Source organism: Haliotis rufescens, unplaced genomic scaffold, assembly GCF_023055435.1.
Source record: "Haliotis rufescens isolate VD_foot unplaced genomic scaffold, xgHalRufe1.0.p SCAF_2, whole genome shotgun sequence".
Classification (NCBI taxonomy): Eukaryota; Metazoa; Mollusca; class Gastropoda; order Lepetellida; family Haliotidae; genus Haliotis; species Haliotis rufescens.
In genome coordinates, this window is record NW_025963890.1 from 11,052,794 (window position 1) to 11,080,191 (window position 27,398).

General features: G+C 40.0%; 1 protein-coding gene across 3 annotated transcripts in view; it reads right to left on the reverse strand.

Moving 5' to 3' along the window:
- LOC124136127 (nucleolar protein 4-like) overlaps positions 1-27,398 on the reverse strand; it is a 129,451-nt gene that overhangs the window by 45,648 nt on the left and 56,405 nt on the right. The gene's annotated exons all lie outside the window — the stretch shown is intronic.

The following is a 27,398-nucleotide window of genomic DNA, read 5'->3' on the forward strand; positions in this document are numbered from 1 at the left end:
ACCACCATTGACCCACCATCAAACATGGTGTATACTTTCGTTTTGCCCTTTAGCGAATTAGGTCTTACATGGACTTAAAGAAGAATGATGATGAGTATACACGATGTAAGTACTATTTACACTAATGTTTGCAAATGTTTTTAAACAAACTTATACGCAAGCTTCTATGCTCTCTGATATTAATGTGATAACATCAAACTTCAATACCGATTGACATTTACATGTTAAGTGTCATGTTATTCAATAGTTTAACTGTCAGCCTTTACAAGGCAACAAAATGACAAAAGTTCCATGAATTCTCATTTGTCCTGAAGTAATGCGCGTTTACCCGTTTCTGAACTCCCAGTATGTTGCCATGGTTACACAATTATATGACCACCTGATGTTAAGATAATTACATCATATTAAAGTGTAAACCGTTGACTTCACTCAAAAAAGCGGATTTGGGGTTTATTGCTCCAAATAATATTATAAAATGCAACAAATATTGAGTTTTCAGAAGTGACGGTCTTATATAATTGGACAAGAGTAACGCGACATCATTTGATGTTTCGTAATGTTTCTTTTTTAGCTGGTGGATGTCTTGCTTCAAATATCTTAAAATTCAATTTGATATTCATAATAATTTGCAAACAATATAACCAGAGGAACAAAAGACGTCCACGTAGGTTGACAGTTCTCCTCTGTGGATAAACCTTTAACCTTTAACCCTTAGGACAGCTTATCCGGGTCATTCAGGATCCTGTCGACACACACAATTACAGTCACATCTCGTTACAATATAACCCGTCGTGATGTCAAACCTGATTATTACACATAAATTGCTGAGGTGGTTGTATGTACTTTATAATGTAACGTCTAATTTCAGTCATAATTCTGCGTTAACGCCGCATCACCGTGACATGGCAAGAACAAACTCTTGCATCTGTACGTTAACGAAACAGACAATACGAAGCAGGACATGCTCAACCTATATGAGGTGAGGTGAGGTGAAATGGGGTTTAACGTCGCGTCCAAGATTATTGCACTTATATAGCGACGTGCATGTACGTGTGTGTGTTTGTGTGGCTGCTTGTACTAGTCCGGACTGATGCCGATTCATAGTGCTAGCTCACTGAGATACCATGCCGCAGTTTAACATGAATACCCCACTCAGACACAGTATACTGACTCCAAGCCGACCAGTCCTTGTTTTAGCCGAGCTCAAGACAGGGTAACAACAAGTACCATCTTTTAACGTCTTTTGGTATGACGCTCTCCGGGCGGACGCTCTACCACTAGACCACGGAGGCGGTTTCAACCTATATGAAATACTAGCATATAAACAAAGAAAAAGATAAAACAGAACACGACTTTGTCGGAAATAATTTCCTCTCTTAATGTTCACGCACAGAATACAGAAAAGACCTTACAGCCATATATGCAAAATACAACATTTTTTAAACGAAAACAATGTTATATTTATTCCGCATGGTGCGGACGTGAAAGGTCAACATCTCATGCAGAGTGTATACTATAATCCTGAGCGTCCAGGACAATGAAACAATTAACACAAAAATATACGGGGAAAAACTAACACGTTTCTTCCCAATATACCGAAACGCTATGAAACTACAAATAGCACTCCAAACTGTTAGGGAGCAGTTCAAAAGTTCGAAGTTGGATAAACGTCTTAATTCCTTTAGTTTAGGGGAGTAGGGTATCGGTTGGGGTGGAGGGGTGGGGCGGGTTGATAACTTTTCCATTCGATGGAATCAGCTTACATGATTTCTCAGTGTTTTGTACAGTGTCTGAACTAATCCGATCCTATTTCCATTTATAAGCTGTCAGGAGCAGTCATTAAATACTTAAGGAATTAGGTTTTTTTATCCGACATCGAACTTTTGAACTGGTCCCTTGGGGGGGCCTATGGTGGCCAATACTAATTACAGGTATTCACAGTGGCCTAAAACAGTCAGAAACATTTACAAGTATTCTTAGATTGACCTGAAACATGGCTAATAATATTTAAAAGTATTTGAGTGGGCATGAAACATCGTTAATTACAGTTACAAGTATATTTTGTAGTGGGTCTGAATATTGTCAGTACGGGATTTGAGGATTTGAACCGAAAAATCATAGGTTTCTGGCCCATCTAAGGGACGCAACTGCACTGCAGCGATTTGAGACGCCTTAGACGACTGCGTGAACCCACAAGGTAAGTGGATAGAAATAACGGAGTAGGGTACACAGAATTAATAGTTTCATCGAGAACAGTTTTAACAATGGAAATAAACATATTGTTTAGGTGAACAGGGAAGTTTCGAAATTTGAAGCCTTTGGACCTCACCACGGACCACGGATATCGTGCTTAAATACCAACTACTGAAACGGGAGGACTATAATTTGGGGAATGTATAATGATATATATAGTTGTTATTTCATAACATTGTTCATCGGACAAATGGGGTTTGGCTTCATTTTCTTAGACATTTCTACGACACAAAATATTATACCAAAGAAATAAGATAAAAAAAACTCCAAAGCCGGTCTTATCAATGTTATCTATTTATATAATATATGTCCTCCCTGAAACTAACTGCCCTGAAACCGCAAAGCGATTTTATCCTTGCTGACGGACAGATAATTTATTTGAGTCTCACCTTCAGCATACAGTATTTACAGATGATACATACAGGGTTTAAAATAGGAACAAGCCATTCGGAATTACGAGAGACTTTGTATATACAGGTACAAAAATACAATTTACTGATAAATATTGAAAGGTGAAAAAACATATAATTTGTATAAGAGCCATTTTCATCGTTGTAGAATATTAAAAAAACAGGTTTTGGCACACAGTAGAATCAGTTCATTCATGATTAAAAAGCACTGAAGGTTTTTTGTATCTGATAACATGTTAAGGGTATTGCGTAGAGTACCAGCTTCAATTAAACGAGTTCTCCTCAGATCATCATACACCGGACACTTAAGAGCAGCATACACTTCATCTTCAACCAAAGTATGTTTGGCACGTAGGACACATTCTATCTTCAACTGCGAGGTTTTCATACCGTCCAGTTTTAAGTCTGATTGGCGCCACCCCAGATCTAAATTTAGCTAAAGCACTTCTGTAACATCCCGGCATATTCGACCTTACATCGCGCTCTGTACAGTAATCAGTTTCAAAGTTCTTATATGTTCTCAGTTTTCCCATGTTACTACTCATCCTGTCGTTCCATGCTGCCTTGTGCTTTATGAACAAAGTTTCTTTGATTTTGTTAACTATATCTTGGATTACAAAATCGACGTTATACACACAGCTAAATTTCCTAAATAGCTTATGAGCTTTAAATTCCAGTTCTTGCACCCCGATGGAGCATCCCTGCCCACGCGAATATATTTCTGTTTAGACGAGATCTGTGATCAGCACTACCCCCCCCCCCCCCCCCCCCCTCCCACCCCCCCACCCCCGCCAAAGCCGAGCAATAGCGAGCTTCTGTGCTATACTGACGGGTACCCATCCAAAGTCACCTAACACAGCATCTATTCTTTCATGTACATTGGTATATCTTCCGACTCCGAGAAAGCATTTGTGCAGATGGCAGAAAATCATAATTTTTATTTAGCGGTATACAGTTGAATGGCATGGCTTGGGCAGGGGTGGTAACTGCGGGTGGATGGTTTGGCGTGAAATTTGAAAGTGTGCATCGATGTGAGTTGAAAACTGACGTACGATGTTATCAACGCTATGATTCTGTCAATGCAAGTCCTAGGTAACGGTACATTTTCGCTGCCTCCCGATGTAAATTTCCACATGCTAGTATCAAGATGCACAGGTATCATGTCATGTATCAGGTATCATGTGATACACCGTCTCTGTGATGGTTACCAAGGAATACCTCGCTCCTCAATGCCCTGCCGCTGTGTGTGTACCTGGGTCTGGCGATCTGCAGCGACCAAGCCAAGGAAATGTAGGCAGTATTTCTGCGAGAAACCGAGGATTAATTACCAGTATCCGATCCCGTATTTTCAATTAAATAAAGCCGACAGGCATGAGGCACGGCTACAGGACAGCATATACCGTATTATACCATGTGAGCTAACAGCTGATATTGGGAATGGTGGGATCGCGATCGGTCAGGTGAGATCACGGAAAGTGAGAAGGCACGTGTTCTGTTTTGTTTGTTTTGTTTAACGTCGCACTCAGCAATATTCCAGCTATATGACGGCGGTCTGAAAATATTCGAGTCTGGGCCGACAATCCAGTGATTGATATCATGAGCATCATGATTGATATCATGAGCATCCCCATTTTGGGTGCGATGACATGCAGCATCCAAGTCAGCGAGCCTGACCACCCGTCCCGGTACTTGTTCTGACCTTATTGGACTCGAATTTGATCTGCGTGATAACTGAACGCACCAACCACATGGCTACTCAATCGCCTCCTTAAAAGTAGTCATCGGAAGTCCATTCAAAGTGCGGCTTATTCTCATAACGAGGCTTACGTTATGGTGCAACCTTTTTCGTCTTTTGTTTTTTTCGACAAATGTGTCCTACCCCTGGTGTCAAGGGAATTCGCTGTGAGGGAACTCGGTATTACTTTACATCTCCCAGAGTTTGGGTATCGGCCGCTTGCTTCCTTTGAGCAAATAATGGAGTGGGGACACGTCTCGTTACTGGAAGTGTAAGGGTTATCCGCTGCTTTAAGATACACCGTAGGGACACAGAGATGAGACCGTGACATGACCACTTGGGAGTCGAACCTAGCTGTCTGTGTGACAAGGAAATGCATTAACCGCTAGACCACACCACGCCCTTCTTTGGTCAGGTGAGTATGGTGTGACGGCCTTCAATCTCATGTGATGTCTACACGGGAGGCAGAGCTGGGTTACACACAGATATTTGGGATTCGAACCCGACTTTACCAAGATTCAGACCTATCAGCACCTTAGTTAGTTATGGCTTGTCCTTCGCTGCGTGTCGTTGTTTTATCATGGGTGTATCAGAAAGGGACTCGAACATGGACCGAAACGAGGTTACACACAAAAGGTAGGCTACTCCTCTGAGACTTAATTGGTATGTTGAGACACACATGGAACCAAGACCCTGACTGACTTTGGTTTTTCGCCGTTTTAGAAATATCCCAACAATATCACGACGCGGGGACACCAGACATGGGGTTCATACATAGTACCCATTTAGGGAAACGAGGCCATGCCTTCGGGGTGCGGAGCGAACACTTTAACCAATAGGCTACTCCAAAACCTCCTCAGGATCTAACAACAGCAAGGCAAGGTTGAGACCATGGAAGGGGTTATTTTAAGCTATAGAAAACATGGGTAAGGCGTAACAGAGAAGAAAAGTCCAAGGGCAACGACCTTACGACGGGAGAAGTAGTTGTTGACGTTGTCTCCGTCGCAGTCTGTTTACCAGGTACAGGGCAAATTATACAGGTTCGTTCAATTATTTATTTGTTTCGAACATGAAACTAGATGGTGTTATTTCGAAAGCGTCTGATTGTGTATGTTATGGTGTGTTGACATTTATATAAATTGGCAGGGATCTCAATTCGTTATGGGATGGGGTAAATATCAGTATGCGGGGATGTATCAGTGATGTGACGCCTGTTCAGCGTGAACCACGTAATGAGAGGCTACTGGACACGTGGGTACATTTTTGATTATCTGCTGGGAAAACAATCGGAGAAAAGTGCAGCGTCGCTGACGAAAAGTGACAATATGGTTATTTTGAGAATCTTTTAAAAATCCCAAACGTTTCCTTAGAACTCGTTCTCATCCCCGGGGTCAGGCTCAGCAGTCAAGGATGAGACGATGCGACAATAGGACGGGGCGAGATTATACGACTACAGAACTCAATAACTCTTCTCCGCGCAATACATAATCATTCGCTTTGATTGTAAATTCTGTTAATACGGATAAAGAATTATACAAATATCAAACAAAGTGGTTATGATGATAAAAACAGTCTATTTTCAAAGGGATTAAAACGCATCAGTTCCAATTGCTTACACCCACCTAGAGTGTATAATGTACCTCAAGTAAACCGCGTGGGGTGACGGTAACACATTAAAAAAAGATGATAGCTTCATGAGGTTATAGTTTGTAAAAAGAGTAAGATGTGGAAGCATGGAAGATGTGATAGGATATAACAAATCTGTGCAATAGCTTTAGATTTGTTTTGAAGAAATAGAACCTGGCAACAAAACACTTTAAGAAGCTAGCTTTGTATTCAGTTACACAATACCGAGTCTTCGTAATGTAGAAGGAAACGTGTATCCCAAACATATTTGCCATTTACCACTTTGGTGAAACTCACAATCACGGTTCGGTTCTGACAGACCATGGAAAAATAACAGGGGAAAATGTTGGATTCGAACACGCAACCAACTGCTATGGGACACAAATGGATTAGAAATTAATAATAATTGATTATCATCATGATCATCATATTATTAAAGGTGAGAGTGATATTTATATTAAAATCGACATGATACTGAAGAGGGGGTCATAGCCAAACGGAGATTTCAAGAAATATCGAGCGGAGTGACGGGGCACGCGTGGCCCAATCGTCCAAGGCGCCAGCAGTTCGATGTGCAGAGTTACGTCCCTTAGGGAAGCGTATGATCGTGGGTTCGAATCCAGGTTCACTCTGATTATGTTTCTAAGTTTTTCAACATACCCGTAATCGTGGGTTTCGTCACAGTAGTAAACGTCTAAGATCCCTATTATTAGGCTCCGGTATATAACTGAAATACTGTTGAAAGTGGGGTTAAACTAAACTGGAATGGTGACACCAAGAAACTGCTACCAAAAAGAGAATCGAACTCATGTTCGGTTTGTGACAAGTTAGGGTCAGAATAGGTCTTCAGCAACCCATGCTTGTCACAAGAGGCGACAATGCTTGTCGTAAGAGGCGACTAACGGGATCGGATCGGTTAATGCATGTCTTCATATTCCAAATTACATTGATCGATGCTCATGATATAATGGATTGTCTGGTCCAGACTCGGTTATTTACAGACCACCGTCCCATAGCTGGAATATTGTTGAGTGCGGCGTTAAACAACAAACAAACAAAACTACTCTACCCGCATCACCATCAATGCCATACCCCCCACCCCCCATAACCCCACACCCCACCCCCTTCCCTTGCAGTGATTCTATCCTCGCCAAATATTCAACACCAGGAAGAGAGAACGTGCCAGCTCATATTATTACTAAAATAGCTTGCACTGAAATATGCACCCTTCATTAACCAAATCTAGCTATGATTACGCTCTTTCTTTGAGGGGAGGGGTAAGCTAATTCACACATAATGTTGTATCCATAATTAATGTAAAGGGCAACGTTCTGTTATTAGATGGGCAATTATGTAATTACATGACATGCTTGACCCACAGAGGTACTTATAGATAATTTGACTGCAGTGAAGTGATGTATATTGGTCGGGCGAAAGCTGATGTGGTCTCGGAGACAAAAATAACAGAATCCACTTATAAATGGCCAAAGGCTACGAATCAACTATTATAGTTTGGGAGCCGTAGTTAAATATGGTATACAAAAAATGACATTTGTTTCTTGAAATAATGTTTGTTTCTGCTGTGAATCATCTATGTGGCTACCTGTTTTCGGTGGAGTCTACGCTAGATAAAACCTTGGTTGACAGAGTAACTAGACTACTCAGAAGAAGATAAAGAACATCGATTCTTCCATAGTACAATCGATAATCAGTCATGGTCTCAAAATAAGTTAAAGATTCGGGTTTGTATTTTAGAAACCCCTACAAAGACAATCCCGTGTTTAGAATAAATGACGAGCCTTGAAATGTATAAACACCAATATTTACAAACGTTGCTGTGACTGCTGTAAACTGATTTTATCATCCAAAACTGGCTCCCACAGGCGATATCGCTTGGGTTGAGATCAAGCGATATCTACAATGTAGATATCGCTGCAATGAAATTGAATCACAATGCTTTGCAAACCACTGTGACGCCATTTGTTACACTGACGTCACAATAAAATGACATCACTAATGGCTTTGCTACTGAAGCTGTTAGCAGCACATTTTACACTTAAGACACTGCTTATTGCTGTCTACAAACTGAAAAAAGTTGGAAGAAAGATGTTGGATGATAAATAAAATCTCACCCGAGTGTCTTTTGATATCAAATATATCAACGAGTGTTGATATTATTTGATATCAAAAGAAACTCGGGTGAGATTCTCTATTTATTATTGATAGTTTAAAGAAAACACGCATCTGTTAACATAAGTGTCATGTTACGTGTTATGTATTTAGACTTCATAAGGTACTAATATTATATCAGGAAGCTTAATAATATTTTTAAAGACGAAACTTAATTTTCAATAAAATAAGAATAAAATAAAGTATTTGGTAAAAGAATGCACGAAGTACGACAGCATCAACCTCACAGCCTGTCCCGTACGTCATGAGAATAAAGTACGCTAGATCAACGCTAGACTTACATCAATAACATACAAGGTGTCGACCTGGGGGATGTTTTTGCAATAAGTGAGGATTCTTAGTGAAAAAATCCCGTTTTTTCTCTTCTGAGATTTGTCTTGAAACCATCGTTTCATTTACATGGAAAAACACCTCTGTAAAAAGCAGTGCTTGTGTACATACACTCAAGAAAATCATGTGATGCCAATATTTGATTTGCAAGTACCTGAACTTTTTCCCAAAGTATCATGTCGCTCAAGTCGCCTCGCGAAACTCCACGTAGTACGCGAGTCTTTATTTACTTAACGCCACGTCGCATCGATCTTAAGACAGAGTGTGTATATTCTAAACAATATCTATCAGTCTAGAGGCGATGTTTTCCGCTACTGTTCAAGTCATTGTTAAACTGTTCTTAAAGGGACTCGTCGAAGAGACAAAATGTGGAATGTATGCCATGAGGTTCTTGGCGTTGGAAGACTTCTTCACGTATGAAGGATTCCATTCCCACTCTATAGGTTAAATCAGATTTAATAATTATAGGTTGATCTACACGTATTGTGAAATACGTATCCGAACATGAATTAGGTATTGGTAATCCGATTTAAATATGAATACATTTCTTTTCGAAGGATGGTGTATGTGTACATGTGTTGTGTGGGGGCATTCACAAAGGAATGCCCTGGTGACATACCAATCTTTAAATAAACTCGTCGAGGGATATTCACACAGATACCCCGTAATAAAGCCATGCATCTTTAAACAAGAAAACAGCGTTATCGCCACCCCCACCTCCCACGGGGCACATTACAGTGTTGTTTGTTCATGTTTGAATATAAACTATTAAAGAGAGAACTATAAGGTGATATAGGTCGCATTCTTTCATCAGAAAACATGATTTAATGTTAAATTAATACACATTAAAAGCCCCTTCTCGGGAAAATAATATGTCATGGTACCAATTCTCGAACTCATGATAAGCATCTCATAGATAAGTTAACTTCAGTATTTTCTGAGAGAACGTGTCCCCATTGCAGACACTTTTCACTTTTTAAAAATAACCTGGATCAAGGGCCATAACTATGTATGCTCAAAATCTAAAAACATGTCGTAAGGGAAGTAACTCTGGGAAAAATAGTTTTACGGGACCAATATTGGAACACAGTCTTGACAAGTATCTCTGGGATAAGCTTGCAAAGTTTCATGTAACGTCAGTAGTATCTGAGAAAACTTGGCCCCAGCGCAGACACTATGCACTAAGTTTGAAATCACGGAGCAAGGCCCATTACTCTGTAAAAAAATGAATTTAAGGCACAAATTTTCGAACTCATTCAAGATCATGACCTGTCATATCAATGTGTAGAATTTCATTTCTCTAACTTAAATAGTTTTTGAGAAAATTTGCCCTCTTTGAGAAGCGGTTATACGAACGGAAGGACTGACGGACAAACTCTGTGAAGGACATTCACAAACAGACACTCTGATTAACCAATATTAATATAACTGATAAAAGTGGCATTGAAAGAGACACAAGTGTAGAACATACAATAAACTGGTGGACAAGAGACCCCCTAACTGGATACAGACACCTACTAACACATTCGTTTATATGGCATTAGTAGGGGCACGGGTGGCCCAGTTGTCTAAGGCGCCGCGATTCGCTGTGCAGAGTTGCGTCCCTTGGGCACGCCAGAAACCTATCATTGTGGGTTCGAATCCCGGTTCGCCCCGATTATGTTTCTAGGTTTGTCAGCACCATACCCGTGCTCGTGGGTTTCACTGAAGTGATAAACGTCTGAGACCTGCATCACTTCGAGCTTTCCTCCCACATTAAGCTGACACGCCGTGATATAACTGGAATACTGTTAAAAGCGGCGTTAAACCCAACTCACTCACTTATATGGCATTAACAACACCCCGCGTCCGGTGTCAACCACCCTTACAACGAATCAAGACTAAGTTCCATTTACTGACATGGAAACCATGGGGACACACGCAAATGTCTATTAATCTATTCATCGCGGTGTCATTGATACTAAGAAGACGAGTATGACATTTACTTTGATACTTACTTTCTATTTTTTTCATGAATGTAAATAGAGTTGGTCAAGTGTCTAGACAACGATAATAGCCTCGTCTTGGAGGTCATCAAACCAATCACCTGATGATACAGTGCTGAAACTCTAGATCTCATTGCAGAAGTTCTGTTTTTGTACATTAAAAACTAAATTATGTATGTCATTAATATTTGATGGCAAATGAGTACGGTTGTGTATACTGTGAGTCCGATGTTAACATTCCACGTGTACTGTTATTCTCAGAAGATTATTCAAACGAGATTCTCTACTGGAATCGAGTAAAGAGTTGTCTTCCTTAGCCTTGCCAGAATCCTACGATCACGGCTGTGAATCCAGGAATCGCCCTGATTATGATTCTTGGTTCGTTAGAACCAGCTCATGGGTTACGCCTAAGTGCAGCATCGTTTTGTGTTCACCCCACCATCACGCTGACACCCCGTGGTATAACTGAAATACCGTTCAAAGCAGCGTTAAACTCACTCGCATAGGGTAGTTTCGATAACGCCTTTCTAATACGCTAGGATTAAACGAACCACGCAATGGCATTTCAGTTGTTGAGTCGTACGCTATATTTAAAAGAAATCAGTTGTAAATGAAATGATACTCACAGCATTATCTCCACTAAACGAGGGCATTAAGCAGTCCTGCTCTTTAGTACATATAACATACGCCGTTCGGGGAATTAATCCGGGTCATTCAATGACAATATATATATCTGATATTGACAATAAATAATACAACTCTAATTTTATCAAAAGCCTTTGAATATTTAATGAAGAACATATCGCAAATGTCGTCAACATATCCCGCTCATAATGTTAACTATGAAGGTACAAACGTTGTCTCTGTTTATTTTTGTTGAATAACCAAAGCTATCGGTTACACAATAAATGGAAGCATTTCAAAGATTCTTTTCTAATGTCTTGATTTAAATGAAGTTGAATAACATGAGAAACTAACGTTACATCCCAGTGACTTCACGTTTCATGGGTGATTGCCGAATAGTCCAATTGAGAACTTTTTTTGCTGCTCTACAAGCATTGCGTTGTGAAAGCAAAGGATGATGGATGACATGGAGTTGATAATTAATGAAAAGTGTGCCACACTTTGAAGAATTTGAGTTAAGATGCAGTTGTGAATGATTCAGATGGTAGTGGCTTTTGGTTTAGATGTAGTTGTGAATGGTTCAGATGGTAGTGGATTGTGGTTCAGATGCAGTTGTGAATGGTTCGGATGGTAGTGGATTGTGGTTCAGATGCAGTTGTGAATGGTTCGGATGGTAGTGGATTGTGGTTCAGATGCAGTTGTAAATGGTTCAGATGGTAGTGGATTGTGGTTCAGATGCAGTTGCGAATGGTTCAGATGGTAGAGGATTGTGGTTCAAATGCAGTTGTGAATGGTTCAGATAGTAGAGGATTGTGGTGCAGATGCAGTTGTGAATGGTTCAGATAGTAGAGGATTGTGTTTCAGATGCAGTTGTGAATGGTTCAGATAGTAGAGGATTGTGGTTCACATGCAGTTGTGAATGGTTCAGATAGCAGTGGATTGTGGTTCCGATGCAGTTGTGAATGGTTCAGATGGAAGTGGATTGTGGTTATGATGCAGTTGTGAATAGTTCAGACTGGAGTGGATGTTGTTTGAGATGTTGTGAATGGTTCAGACGGGAGTGGAATTTGGTTCAGATGCGGTTGTAAATGGTTGAGGTTCAGAATCTTCTCTGAGTTTTTCAGGTCACAGAACACATTTGTCAGTTCTGGAAGTAATGAATGGATTCATAGGGGCCGTAGTAACCAGTAGCTCCACCTGCGGTATGCTAATTAGACAACGAGCTGAGTAAGTGCTGCAACTCTTGACTGATACTATAATTAGTGAGTGCCTTGCCTTGCGCACGTGTAATTAAATTCTCTGTTGAATGGCACGAGTTCTGAAATGACGTTTTGAATACCAAGCAACAGGAGGGTCTACAACTGTTGAATAAGGTTTTAAACATTGATTGAGGTGTGCCAATGCTATTGCAACACCTGAACGAGCTCTGCAGTAGCAGTAGCCTTATATCATTGTCAAGTCATTAACGACGTCATGCAACTGTTGAAATGTAAAAAGTAGACAAGCCAATGGAGCTGGGGTGCAACTGTTGAAGGACTGAACGTGTGAATCAAACGATGCAAACACTTGAACAACGGTAACTGTCGATTGGTACTACAACCCAGTGATTAAATCGGCGAAACGGCGTTGAAATATGTTGGTCGACGAGTCAATGAGTTTGAGATGCAATTATTGAAACATTGTGTAGACAAGTGAATGACTTTGAGATGCAACCATTGAAATATTATGCAGACAAGTGAATGGGTTTGTGATGCATCTGTTGAATGGCCTCTCGGACATCTAAGCGAAGGGACAGAACGACTAGAAACGATGACATGATGCGCGATCAGAGGGAGAGAACTTACTTGCCGGGTATCGATCGTTGAGGAGATCAAAGCGTTCCCCTGTTTGTGTGGCTGCGCGCAGTAAGCGCAGTCGTCTGCTCTGATTTATTTTGTTGGCAGACGTGGACTCCTCTTGCGGGGTTGCAGTCACAGCGATTGGAAGCCGCCGCACCATACACTACATGACTAATCAAAGAGTGCGGGATGGGGTTGGCGATTTGATGAAATCACAAACATCAACTTTTTCTTCAAAGAGAGATCTGGTTTTAAAATACCAAATAGTATTAACGTGACTCACGTCTCTTCGCACCTAGGGGAGGCATGCCAGGGTGTCATGGACCCATGCTGACACATCTCTGCTACCACTAATACCTTTCATGTGGCTTTAATGTTACCCGTTTTATGTCTTTGCCTGGCGAGGGCTGTCACAGCGGTCCTGAAGTTCACCTGCATACACGACAATGTGCGCTATTGACGATATGAAATATGACGTTTTAACGTCAAATGGGTGACGGTTTGAAGTCATATCGAGTAAGGTCAAGGACATGAGGCTTGCACGAAAGCGTTCATCCTTGGGTACATGTCCAGGTATGATGGCTCATATGTGATCGGTAGCATGTGTTTTGTGGCGGTTACACAGTAAGTTAATTTCTGAGTAGTGGTAGCTAATTGCAGCACTCGTAAATTGGGTGACCTCCCTTATTTGTTTACAGTTCAAGCTCCGTGGTAACGTTCGGTACCTGCGTTCCCCTTCCGGTATAGGGAGTTCCACTGTTAGGATCTTGTTTACAGTTGTCCATTTACTTCCGGGACTAACTACCTCATTAGAGTTGCTTCGCGAGGTAACAGTTTCTAGTAGGCTGTCTGAACTTATACAAGAGCGAAACGAGGGTGATTCCAGACCTTCCGCGATCGTACTTGCGAATCATCTACTTGTCCAGTGCGGACGGGATACCTATCTGAAAATACCGACTTTTCTGCGTAGAACGTTGCACTTATCTTATTCAAGAAATTGGGGGCACGTGTGGGATTTGAATTTAATTTGCTTCTAATTCTAAAAGCTTTTCCATGCCAACCAATTTTCAGTCTATCCTTACAGTATATATCCTAATAATTTTACAAATTACTGTGAAATCAGTAACGATAACATGACGTTTAAGGTGGAAGCATTTGTTAGGTGTCCAAGTGAGCAGGAATTTGGGGTTTCGAAGAAATCAGAAGTGTTACTTCTAGCTAAGTATTATCGCCTTGATGCCAAGCCTTCAATGAGAAGCGAAATTAAGAATATTTGGTTGAGGACGAATTCTTTGGTGAATCAGCCTTGGCGTTGCTGGTTGAGGAGAAATCAGAATGTTTCGAACCCAAAAAGTAGGAAATCGAATTTCAGAGAGAGACAAGATTGAAAGAATCAGAAATTGAAAAAGAAAGAGGGGAGAGAGAGAGTTCAAATTAAGGGAATTTGAATTGCAAAACAGGAATAATTTCCCTCAACATGATCAAAATTACTTTGATGTGGCAAGAAATGTAAAATTGGTGCCTCCTGTTCTAGAAAAGGAAGTTTTTCTTACACTTTGAGAAGATTGCAACAGATTTAGAATGGCCACAAGAGCATTGGGTAATGTTAATGCAAGGCTCAAGACATTTATTCAGCGATAACAGGTGATGTTAGTTCCAACTATGATGAAGTGAAAAAGGTCATTTTGAAGGCTTATGAGTTGGTCCCAGGGGCATATAGGAAAACATTTAGGCAGTCAAAGAACAAGGATGATGAGACTAATGTGTAGTTTGCTAGGGAAAAGGAGACCTTGTTGTGCAAGGTGGTGTTTGTTGAAGAATGTTAGCCAAGATTTCGATACGTTAAGGGAGCTGATTTTGTTAGGTTTCATGCAGTGTCTTATCTGAATGAATAGAGGGCAAATCAGTTGTACCTGGCTGCAACCTTTGCAGTACGGTTGCTCTCCCAGGAATGATCAGGGTACTTTCAGGACAGGTCAGTCAGATAATGGAGGTTAGAAAAAGTCAGCTACTACGGTTCAGACTTGTTCGAATCCAAGCAAATCAGGTAGTACATTCCCTAACATATCAGACACTCCAGTTAGTTCGAAACCGTAAAGTCGTCAGGAGTTAGATGTAGATATTGTCACAGGCCAGTTGTATAATCAAGCCAAGTCACAAATCTCCCCCATGCTTTTGCGAAGGTCAAATCCCAGCCTATTTCTTAATTCATTCATACTGAGGATGAGGATGTTTGTGGCGTTCATCTATCAAAGTCTGCTGCTGTTTGTGGCACTTAAAGGTGATAAATACACATAACAAAAATTTGCTATTCCGAGGGACACACTCCAGTCTTTATAGTTAGATGACGTCCTGCCATTTTTGGAAGTGCCTTCTACTGACTCAGATGTTGTATAAGAGGGTATTGCGGGGGTCACTAGTGCGCCTCTCCATTTTTTTTCTATTTGCAGCCACATTTGGTCTCGGTTTTGGGTGAAAGTTGGTGTCAAGAAAGCTCTTCCAGTTCCCGGCATTGACCTGCAGGATCCACGTTTTGGGTTCTCCATTCTTCAGGAAGAAATTCCGGGTATATTTCCTTCGTGCTCTATGACATGTGCTATGGCTAGCAAAATCTCACTTGAGATTTTAAATGAGAATGATGCTACGTCTTGCTGACACTTTCATGAAACACCCTCTTCAGGATACTTTTTGTTATAATGAGAGTACTTCAGTTTCGAGAAATAAGGTCCATTTTCAGGGCTATGACCCTGTACTCTCTCGCACGCAGCTAATTCTTTCACGGGGTGACGATTTTGAATTTCAAGTACTCGACAGACGAGGACTCATCTACCGATACAGAGTAGGTGTTTGGTGAGAAAATGGAGACCTCAAAAACACATGTCTGCTGAAGTTAAGTGGAAAGCTTTTCACAAGGTTGCGGTTCCAGGGATTTCTTCAACAAGTGATGAATTTGGCTTACGTTACTCCAGTGGCTGGTCATTTGGGTGATAAGACCTTAGCTTATTTCTTCTGGCATAGTTTGTGTCAGGATGTTTCACAGTTGTATAAATCCTGTCATGCATGTCAGGTAGTAGGAGAACCTTGTCAGATAATTAGCCCTGCTCCTTTGAAGCCCATACCTGCATTTGAAAGCCCTTTAGTGTGTGGGGTCAGCACTGACTGTGTTGGTCCCTTTTCTAGATCCAAGTTTGAAAATTACTGCGCCAGTTATTGTTAAGGCTTTGATCAAATTTTTCACCTAAGTTGGCTAATACAAAGTATTTCAGCATGACCAAGGGACAAATTTCATGTCAGGGCACTTATTAGTTGGGAGCTAGACAGGTTAAATCTAGTGCTTATAATTTTCACCCTGAATCACAAGGTGCATTGGAAAGATTTCGTAAAACTCTTAAACATTTGATCCGGATTTACTGCTTTGAAACTGAAACTTGTTATTCTTTGCAGTTAGGGAGTCAGTTCGAGAATCGTTCGGTTTCAGGCTTTTTCAGGTCTTTGGTCGCAGGGTCAGAGAAACACTAAAGCACTGTAAAGAATAGTGCCCTAATGACCAATCAGACTTGTATTTACTGGAGGTTGTGTCTACTCTCCGAACTAGACATCCGAGGGCTACTGATGTTGAGGGTAAGTTTGAAGTTATCGCAGGACAAAATGAAAGCTAACAATGCCAAAACATCCAAAATAGAAATGTCAGTCCTGGCGCCATGGTTGTGGGGCTGTTACCTAGCCCCGGTCACCCTTTGAGAGCTGGATACAAAGGTCCTTATGTCATTGACAAGAGAGTCCATGAAACTGACTACATTCTACAAACTCCAGGAAACACGTTCCCGGATTCAGGAACGGAGCACGTGCCTCATTCAAGACATTCGACACTGACAAAGTTCAAGACATTCGGCACTGACAAAGTTCAAGACATTCGGCACTGACAAAGTTCAAGACATTCGGCACTGACAAAGTTCAAGACATTCGGCACTGACAAAGTTCAAGACATTCGGCACTGACAAAGTTCAAGACATTCAGCACTGACAAAGTTCAAGACATTCGGCACTGACAAAGTTCAAGACATTCGGCACTGACAAAGTTCAAGACATTCGGCACTGACAAAGTTCAAGACATTCGGCACTGACAAAGTTCAAGACATTCAGCACTGACAAAGTTCAAGACATTCGGCACTGACAAAGTTCAAGACATTCAGCACTGACAAAGTTCAAGACATTCGGCACTGACAAAGTTCAAGACATTCGGCACTGACAAAGTTCAAGACATTCGGCACTGACAAAGTTCAAGACATTCGGCACTGACAAAGTTCAAGACATTCGGCACTGACAAAGTTCAAGACATTCGGCACTGACAAAGTTCAAGACATTCGGCACTGACAAAGTTCAAGACATTCGGCACTGACAAAGTTCAAGACATTCGGCACTGACAAAGTTCAAGACATTCGGCACTGACAAAGTTCAAGACATTCGGCACTGACAAAGTTCAAGACATTCGGCACTGACAAAGTTCAAGACATTCGGCACTGACAAAGTTCAAGACATTCGGCACTGACAAAGTTCAAGACATTCGGCACTGACAAAGTTCAAGACATTCGGCACTGACAAAGTTCAAGACATTCGGCACTGACAAAGTTCAAGACATTCGGCACTGACAAAGTTCAAGACATTCGGCACTGACAAAGTTCAAGACATTCGGCACTGACAAAGTTCAAGACATTCGGCACTGACAAAGTTCAAGACATTCGGCACTGACAAAGTTCAAGACATTCGGCACTGACAAAGTTCAAGACATTCGGCACTGACAAAGTTCAAGACATTCGGCACTGACAAAGTTCAAGACATTCGGCACTGACAAAGTCTGGATCTTTTTTGCTGCGACTTATGTAATAGGGCCTGTTAAATATTGTTGCTGCCACATATTTGATCCACTGTGTTGCTTTTATGACTGAAACTTAAACCAGTGTGTTTTAATATGACTTGTTGACTGTTCATTGATCTTATTTGGTAGTTTACACAGTCAAGTTCTGTAATCTTCTGGGTAAACCTTCGCGTTCCAACTTGGGAATCAACACAGAAGACTTGGGACTCAATTATTTTCATATCATGTATAATTGTCGAACTGAAAATAATGTTGAACAAAATTACAAAATGCAGATGAAACTACAAAACTGAGATACAGTAGCTTATCTCCTGCATATAATCCACAGACCTTCAAACCCACTGCATGTGATAGTAGCATAACCGAATATATCGGTTTCAATTAACTAAGTATTTCGCCATAGACAAGTTTAGCAAGGTTTTGTGTATTTATATAAGCTGGTCAGGCTCGCTGACTTGGTTGATACATGTCATTGTATCCCAATTGCGTCGATCCATGCTCATGATTTCAATCACTGGAATGTCTGGTCCAGACTCGATTAGTTACATACCGCCGTCATATAGCTGGAATATTGCTGAGTGCGGCGTAAAACAACAAACCAAACCAAAACCAGTGTACAGTTGTGCGTGTTTGTAATAAACACGGATATGACTTACTTATCGTTGAAACAAATTATTTTAAATGTTACAAACTGCTTTAACGGTTTAAAGGAACTGATTTTTCATCCCAAATCGACCTAAAAATTGTAAGTCGTTTCCGCACACTCGGTACAGTCAATCAAGACCTAGGTCAAGGCAAAAATACTCTGTAGTATTACACGGGAACCCGGAAGAATATTTTACTTGACAGTCGACTTCAATTATACATAAAATAAATAATTTTATGAAACGCCATTGACAAAAAGGAGATAAACTCTTGTGTCAGCATTTCGGCAGTATTTCCGGGACAAGGACATGTACTTTTAATTCAGTGTATGTTGGATAGCTGATATCAGGTTTATGTCGTTCACAGACGTTATGTGTTTTAGACGTTTTCATCATGATATACTGGTCATTGGGAATATGATGATTGTTAGGTTATATTGATGTATATAATACACTGCCGGGCAAAAGAAAGTATACACCCATGTTTGATGGTGGCTATCGCTTATATAAATACGAAATGGTTATTCGATGGTGATGTATTTTACACGGGTGTCCTAGATGTGTTTTGGGCCTTCAGTTTGCAGTGTTTCGGTGACAGTCCCCAGCCTAGTAACTTATTGAAAGTTTGTAATCCAATTTAAAAATGTATGCTTTCTTTCGCCCGGCGGTTTATATTCATTTCAAACTAATATACTAGCCATGACGAAAGTGATCATTGTTATATTATGATAATGATGTATATTATATTCATATTATAGACTGTGCTGCTTATCAAATAAATATAATTTCATTTAATAATGTAAGGAAATTAATTCACTGCGACTTTACAAATCAATTATTTAATAATTAATATTATAACTATAACCATGTTTAATATAATACCCTGAATATACGAGTATACGATAATACGGTGTACATGCTGTGTTTAAAATGCTTTCATTTTATAATATTTATGGATATAATAGAGTTCGACGGATGAACATACATTGTAGCATTGTTCTACGTAATGTTTCCATCCACTCATGAATCATTCAGCCTAGGCGCGGTTACCAAAGAGACGTGAATAATGGAATCTGAGAGATTTGTTTAAATTTCTTTTTCACGATCAAGTGTGTTAAAAACAAACCAATCTTTTGTAATTACACAAACACATCGAAACAGACTTCGTAAAACACGGATGATTGGTTATTTTCCAATTAAAAATTGATATAAGCTCCTTCTGTTTTCTATTGGGTGTTTCTTGTTACGCATTATACTACAACCCTGCCGTCTGTTGTATTTTGAAATGTGGCCACAGCTGAGGCCATGTGTCGGACAACGCTTTGGGGCACAATAGCCAATGTCCGGTCTTGTCCAGGGATAAAGGGGTAGCCAAATTATTTGCCATGCGGGTCAAGCTTTTTTTTATGTCACATTACAAAGGTTCTTTGTAACAGCTTATACCAATGTTTAGTAGCGTTGGGTATTGTGATTATTAATATCTGGGTCACTCCAACACGTCGGACATCGCTACCCCTTCTGCTTAATTTCTCGCTTAATTCAACAAGGGGTTCAATAGGGGTGCCGATGTCCAGTGTGGGGCTCCTCTAATGAGAACACGAGACCCGGTAGGGTTTGAGGGGTGGATGCGTGGATTGTCACGCTTGGCAGGGCTGACACACCCTGTATAGGGTCACGTGCCATGCGGACGGCAGGACTCTGGCATCCTCTCCCCCTCTAAAGGGCACGTGGCTGCTTCAGCCATAATGGTGCCTGCGTTTACACCTTTGTGGCAATCCCCCCAACGCGAGAGACGTTTTGTCCTCTAAAAGGCACGCAATAGAATTTGGGAGAACCTTTCATTCAAAGGTTAAAGTTAATTTTGAAATGAAAAAGTAATGGATCGTTTGTTACGGGAACAGGTGGCATCGCGACCTGGGACCATTTCTTACTAAGCGTCTTTCAAACGTGGGCATAATGGATAAGAGGAATTTAGAAGCAAAGCCTTTCGATACCATTCATGTATAGATCCGGCCGATGAGGGGCACGGGCTGCGATAAGACATTTATAAAAAAGATATAATATTATTCATTGAACGGAAAGCTGTTAACAATTTGAAGTTTATGGATTATGCCTTCTTAGACCTGTATTGTGTAGAGGGCGATAAAAAGGGGGTGACGCTCTGAGGTCACTAGTTAAGCATAAGGTCAAGGTGGTTTTGTCAGCCTCGTTGACCCTGGGTATCATTTAGTTAACTTCTTTGTCCCTTGTCGTGCTTCCTGGGGTAGGGGACTTTGAATAAACCTGTTTAAATTGTAACCCCTCATCGTGGTTGACGTCCTCGAAGTGTGATAAATGAACTCCCAACTGACAGCCGTTTATGTTTATGTACACTTTTAAGAATAATTTTAACTATATTAAGAATACCCAAAATAGGGGCGTTATATATTGAGTTCTTCTAAATTTGGATGTCGTTTTAACACGGTCACATAAATAGAAAATATACATATCTGCGTTTTTCCAGACATTATATCGGGTCAGATGTATTGTCACAGTGTATATCAAACACATAAAATCATTCATACAGAATCTAAACCAAAAACACTATTTATAAACTTTTACAGCTTTGTATCCTATTGTTCTGCGTATATTCCCATATATTTGTACCTTATACATGTTCCAGTTTAGTAGTAAATAAGAGCATAATAATCACTCCTTGGTCATCGACAAACAAAGCACACATCATCTGTACATGCTAATTGATCTTGTAAACCAAATAGTCGGTATTGTGCTCGACCCTGCCCATACATAATTAAATCCACGGCGCAGACATTTGACTGTGACATTTCAAACATCGGATTAAGAAGTAATGCATTAGGCAGTGCTATCACTGAGAGGGACCAGTTTCATTCAAAGAGCGGGGGTCGCAGCAACTCTCCTTGTCAGCGACTGTGAGGGTGTTGATGGTTTACTACTGTAAAACTTCGTTAACTCGCTCGAAGTTCTCGGGACAAACGGAACTGGGTAGAGTTATCCGTACTTCGAGATAAACGGAGTATCGACGTGAGACCATAGAGCCGATTATTCTGTCGAGGCATAGTTCGGTATAAGAGGTCTTGATAAATATAGTATTAAAAATACTTCAAAGAATAGGTTGTTGTGATAGACAAATGTTGGCGGTAGCATTAGTAGCAACAGCTGCCGTTGAAAGAAATGTTTGTGTTTTTGATTGTCTCTTTAGGCTTAAGCGAAGTAGACGGTACTCTCAATCATTAACATAATTATTAATATCCTATACATGTATGATGTCTTATTGCTGTTATGCTATAGTATTCTTACATATGGGCCACTGGCTTCAAGTGCCCAAATATAATTAACTAATATCCTTTGTGTGACATTGTTTTGTAATGAAATATTTAGAGTAAGGTCACATCCAGTTTGATGGGATGTTAGCTGACCGTGAAGTATTGTGGCTGCTGCTGTTGCTGCTACTACTACTACTACAGATATTAACACGTCAGTCGTAACTGTAGTGTAGTGTAGTGTAGTGTAGTGTAGTGTAGTGTAGTGTAGTGTAGTGTAGTGTAGTGTAGTGTAGTGTAGGTAGTGTAGTGTAGTGTAGGTAGTGTGGTGTGGTGTGGTGTGGTGTGGTGTGGTGTGGTGTAGGTAGTGTAGGTAGTGTAGTTAGTGTAGTGTAGTGTAGTGTAGTGTAGTGTAGTGTAGTGTAGTGTAGTGTAGTGTAGTGTAGCAGTTCCACGTTTTGCAATATTTCAGCAATATCACGGCAGGGTAACCAGAAATTAGAAATAGATTTGTGGTGGGTCGAAACCGGGACATTGGGGTGACGAGCTATCGCGTTAATCACAAGGCTATCCATCTCCTGGTGTAGCAGTGGTTGTATTAGTAGCAGTGGATGTTGTTTAGTAGTAGTAGTAGAAGTAGTAGTAGTAGTAGTAGTAGTAGTAGTAGTAGTTAAGGACCTGACAGCTGTGGTTGTATTAGTAGCAGTGGTTGTTGACGTAGTAGGAGTAGTAGCAGTAGTAGTACTAGTAACAATAGTAGTAGTAGCAGCAGCAGTGGTAGTAGTAGATGCAGTGGACGTTGTGGTAGTTGCACGGGTGTGGTGTTTGTATTAGTGTAGTAGTAGTAGTAGTAGTAGTAGTAGTAGTAGTAGTAGTAGTAATAGTTCAGGACCAGACAGCTGTTGTTGTATTAGTATTGGTTGTATTAGTAGCAGTGGTTGTTGACGTAGTAGTAGTAGTAGTAGTAGTAGTGGTAGTAGTAGTAGTAGTAGTAGTAGCAGTAGCAGTAGTAGAAGTGGTTGTTAAGGACTGTGGTTGTATTGGTAGTGGCTGTATGAATAGCAGTGATGATTAGTAGTAGTAGTAGTAGTAGTAATAGTTCAGGACCAGACAGCTGTTGTTGTATTAGTATTGGTTGTATTAGTAGCAGTGGTTGTTGACGTAGTAGTAGTAGTAGTAGTAGTAGTAGTAGTAGTAGTGGTAGTAGTAGTAGTAGTAGTAGCAGTAGCAGTAGTAGAAGTGGTTGTTAAGGACTGTGGTTGTATTGGTAGTGGCTGTATGAATAGCAGTGATGATTAGTAGTAGTAGTAGTAGTAGTAGTAGTAGTAGTAGTAGTAGTAGTAGTAGTAGTAGCAGTAGTAGTACTAGTAACAATAATAGTAGTAGCAGCAGTAGAAGTAGTAGATGCAGTGGACGTTGTGGTAGTTGCACGGGTGTGGTGGTTGTATTAGTGTAGTAGTAGTAGTAGTAGTAGTAGTAGTAGTAGTAGTAGTAGTAGTAGTAGTAGCAGTAGTAGTAGTTAAAGACCAGGCAGCTGTGGTTGTATTAGTATTGGTTGTATTAGTAGTAGTGGTTGTTGACGTAGTAGTAGTAGTAGTAGTAGTAGTAGTAGTAGTAGTAGTAGCAGTAGTAGAAGTGGTTGTAAAGGACTGTGGTTGTATTGGTAGTGGCTGTATGAATAGCAGTGATGATTAGTAGTAGAAGTAGTAGTAGTAGTAGTAGTAGTAGTAGTTAAGGACCTGACAGCTGTGGTTGTATTAGTATTGGTTGTATTAGTAGCAGTGGTTGTTGACGTAGTAGTAGTAGTAGTAGTAGCAGTAGTAGTACTAGTAACAATAATAGTAGTAGCAGCAGTAGAAGTAGTAGATGCAGTGGACGTTGTGGTAGTTGCACGGGTGTGGTGGTTGTATTAGTGTATTAGTTATAGTAGTAGCAGTAGTAGTAGTGGTTGTACTTCATCGTAATGAATTTGTTATAGTAGCAGTACAACACACACACATTGTATTCTTCATTGTAAGCTGCTGAAAATAACACCACACCCTCAAGACAGCGGCAAGATTATTCCTGGTTACCTCCCTTTGCCAAGCTCCTTCCCATTTCCTGAAACCTCGCTACAGAAGAAGATACCGCCGCCTCGCTACAGAAGACGATACCACCGCCTCGCTACAGAAGACGATACCGCCGCCTCGCTACAGAAGACGATACCGCCGCCTCGCTACAGAAGACGATACCGCCGCATGTTTTAGATTATTTTTAATTCATCCCTGTACAGATTAGATCGAAAGTCAAATTTCCGCGTTACAGAAAGTGCATGCGTCTTATTCAATCGATGTCCGCGCCGTATGGTGGCTGTATTGACTCCGATTAAGTAGTATTCATGTGTATGGATAAAGTGTGTATTAAGGTTGTCCCACAAGGAAAGAGATTTGCAAATAGTAAAAAAGGAATATATTACACTTAGTTTATTTAACATATCAAAAGACATAACGTGATCTATTGCACTTCGTTGCACAAACAGGAAATCTTTTGAACCTGTATGAAGGCTCTTTCAGTAATGAGTGATGACCGTTAAGAATTTGTACCTTTGTGAAAAGCGATGATGTTTATCTTTGCAATGTAAATACATAACTCATACGTAAACCTTTTTAGTTTAATGTTTTTGTTCAGGTTTACAACTATGTCCACGTAACTAGCACATGTCTTTGTCGATATGAGCAAATCTGATGCCTGCTGGCACATGTATTCAAACAACCCAGTAGCGACAACGCAGTTAACATAATATTGTTGAAATATCTGCTTAGTTAGTAGGGGCGTTGTTAATCTTATGGAACATTTGACTGCAAGAGAAACGTCAGTTTACATGGACGACGTAATATGTCTCCTGTAAAGAGTAGTGAGGGAATCAGTTTCATTAGAGGCTTTGGACGATATTTCATTTATATCACGACGTGTCAGTTTGATGTGGGAGGAAAGCCCGAAGTGGCGCAGGTCTTAGACTTACACAACTTTGGTGACGCCCACAAGCTCGGATATGACAAATCTAGAAACATAATCAGAGCGAATTCTTCAGCGTCAACAGATCGCATATTAACCACAATTATTGTGTCTTTATCAACATATGTGTCTGTGATGCACGCTTTGATGAGGCGATTGCATAGCTGCTGGTAACTCTTCGTAGAAACTTATGTGATTTGTCAACATACGGCGCACGTAATATTAATGGCCTGGACACTGTCGTAAATATACTTGTTAAAGGTTGTCTGTACCTACATCAGAGCATCAAGACGACGATTGGGGCCCTTTCGGTCTGACTTGTTTCTGATTTACTTGAGTTTGATACCTGTTTGGAAATACCGAATTCCTGTCAGCTTCCAACATTATTCTGAATTCAAGAACTTCTACAGGCTTTCAAGACATTCAACAGTGAAATTAAAATTCGTGCATAGTGCACCAACATCTAGGGTCTTATTCCTGTTGCTGCTGCTACTTATTTGACCCATGGTATTGTCGTTTTATGGTAAATCTAAATCATTGATCATCCCTAACATGTCATACGAACGTTACTAATAATGCTGATCATGGTTTAAGCATACCATGATCATACCAAACACACAAAAAAACATGTTTAAAAGGGAGGGGTCCAAAATATCCAATGTTCTCTCCGGTAGTTTTACTGCCTCCAACATAATACATTTGGTTCTCAAAAGTGACTTTCTCGACTTATCTAACCCAAACCATTTGCATCGAATTATCTCCCTTTGCTCAATACGTTATAACTGATTACAATGACCAGTGAGAGAGTCGGCGTTTTGTGCATTTCAGTGTCTAATTGTGTACCAGTTACGGAACTTCTCCTGGGATAGAGACTTGCAAATCATAATATTTTATTGTTTTAGGGGATATAACTGACACAGCAAAATCACAAATATTGATTACCGATTCCCAGAGTTACACGGATCTTAACCCTGCATTGTCTTAATCCCACAGAGTTCTATCAACCGCCCCCTATGTTCTTAATCAATTGGAAGTTGTGACTGGAAAGAACACTTGGCACCATGGCAATAAAGTGTTGCCTAATCATTTTGGGTTTATTAATATCAAAACGGGTTGGCGTCTAATGCATATTCATGTAATACAAAATATCAATAAAACTTTACATTTCCAGAATACAATAGACACCAGTGTTTTGTGGTAGCATATCCTATACGCTAAAACAAAGCATTGTAATCTATATCCCTGTATGTTGTAAACTATATCGCTGTATATTGTAATCTATATCCCTGTATGTTGTAAACTATATCGCTGTATATTGTTAACTATATCGCTGTATATTGTCATCTATATCGCTGTATATCGTAAATTATATCGCTGTATGTCTTTACCTATATCGCTGTATGTTGTAAACTATATCGCTGTATGTTATAAACTATATCGCTGTATATTGTAACTATATCGCTGTATATCGTAAACTATATCGCTGTATATTTAATCTATATCGCTGTATGTTGTAAACTATATCGCTGTAAGTCGTTACCTTTATCGCTGTATGTTGTAAACTATATCGCTGTAAGTCGTTAGCTATATCGCTGTATGGTGTAAACTATATCGCTGTATGTCGTTACCTATATCGCTGTATGTTGTAATCTATATCGCTGTATGTTTTAAACTATATCGCTGTATGTTGTAAACTATATCGCTGTATGTCATTACCTATATCACTGTATGTTGTAATCTATATCGCTGTATGTAGTAATCTATATCGCTGTATGTTGTAAACTATATCGCTGTATGTCGTTACCTATATCGCTGTATGTTGTAATCTATATCGCTGTATGTTGTAATCTATATCGCTGTATGTTGTAAACTATATCGCTGTATGTTGTAATCTATATCGCTGTATGTTGTAAACTATATCGCTGTATGTCGTTACCTATATCGCTGTATGTTGTAAACTATATTGCTGTATGTTGTAAACTATATCGCTGTATGTTGTAAATTATATCGATGTATGTTGTAAACTATATCGATGTATGTCGTTACCTATATCGATGTATGTTGTAAACTATATCGATGTATATTGTTATCTATATCGCTGTATGTTGTAAACTATATCGCTGTATGTTGTAAACTATATCGCTGTATGTCGTTACCTATATCGATGTATGTTGTAACCTATATCGATGTATGTTGTAAACTATATCGCTGTAAGTCGTTACCTTTATCGCTGTATGTTGTAAACTATATCGCTGTAAGTCGTTACCTTTATCGCTGTATGTTGTAAACTGCCGATTACCGAGACTATAACAACGAGACAATAAAGCTTACAGCTGAACAATCTGTAATTAGAATTCAGTTTCAGGTTATTCAGTCAAATGAAGGTTCTTCTCTACTTGATGAAATATGAAGGAATATGACTGCGTCTAGCATGTCAATGATTCCCTGGAGTTGATGAAGTTGATGAAGTTATTTGCATTGTAGCAACAGCGGATGCAGTAGTATATGTGTATACATGCATCCCATTGATGGAGCTGCTAGATGGTTTGGGGTTAATCGAACAACGTCTCTTAAAATGCCGGATTACTTATAGATATCAACAGTTGATCACGT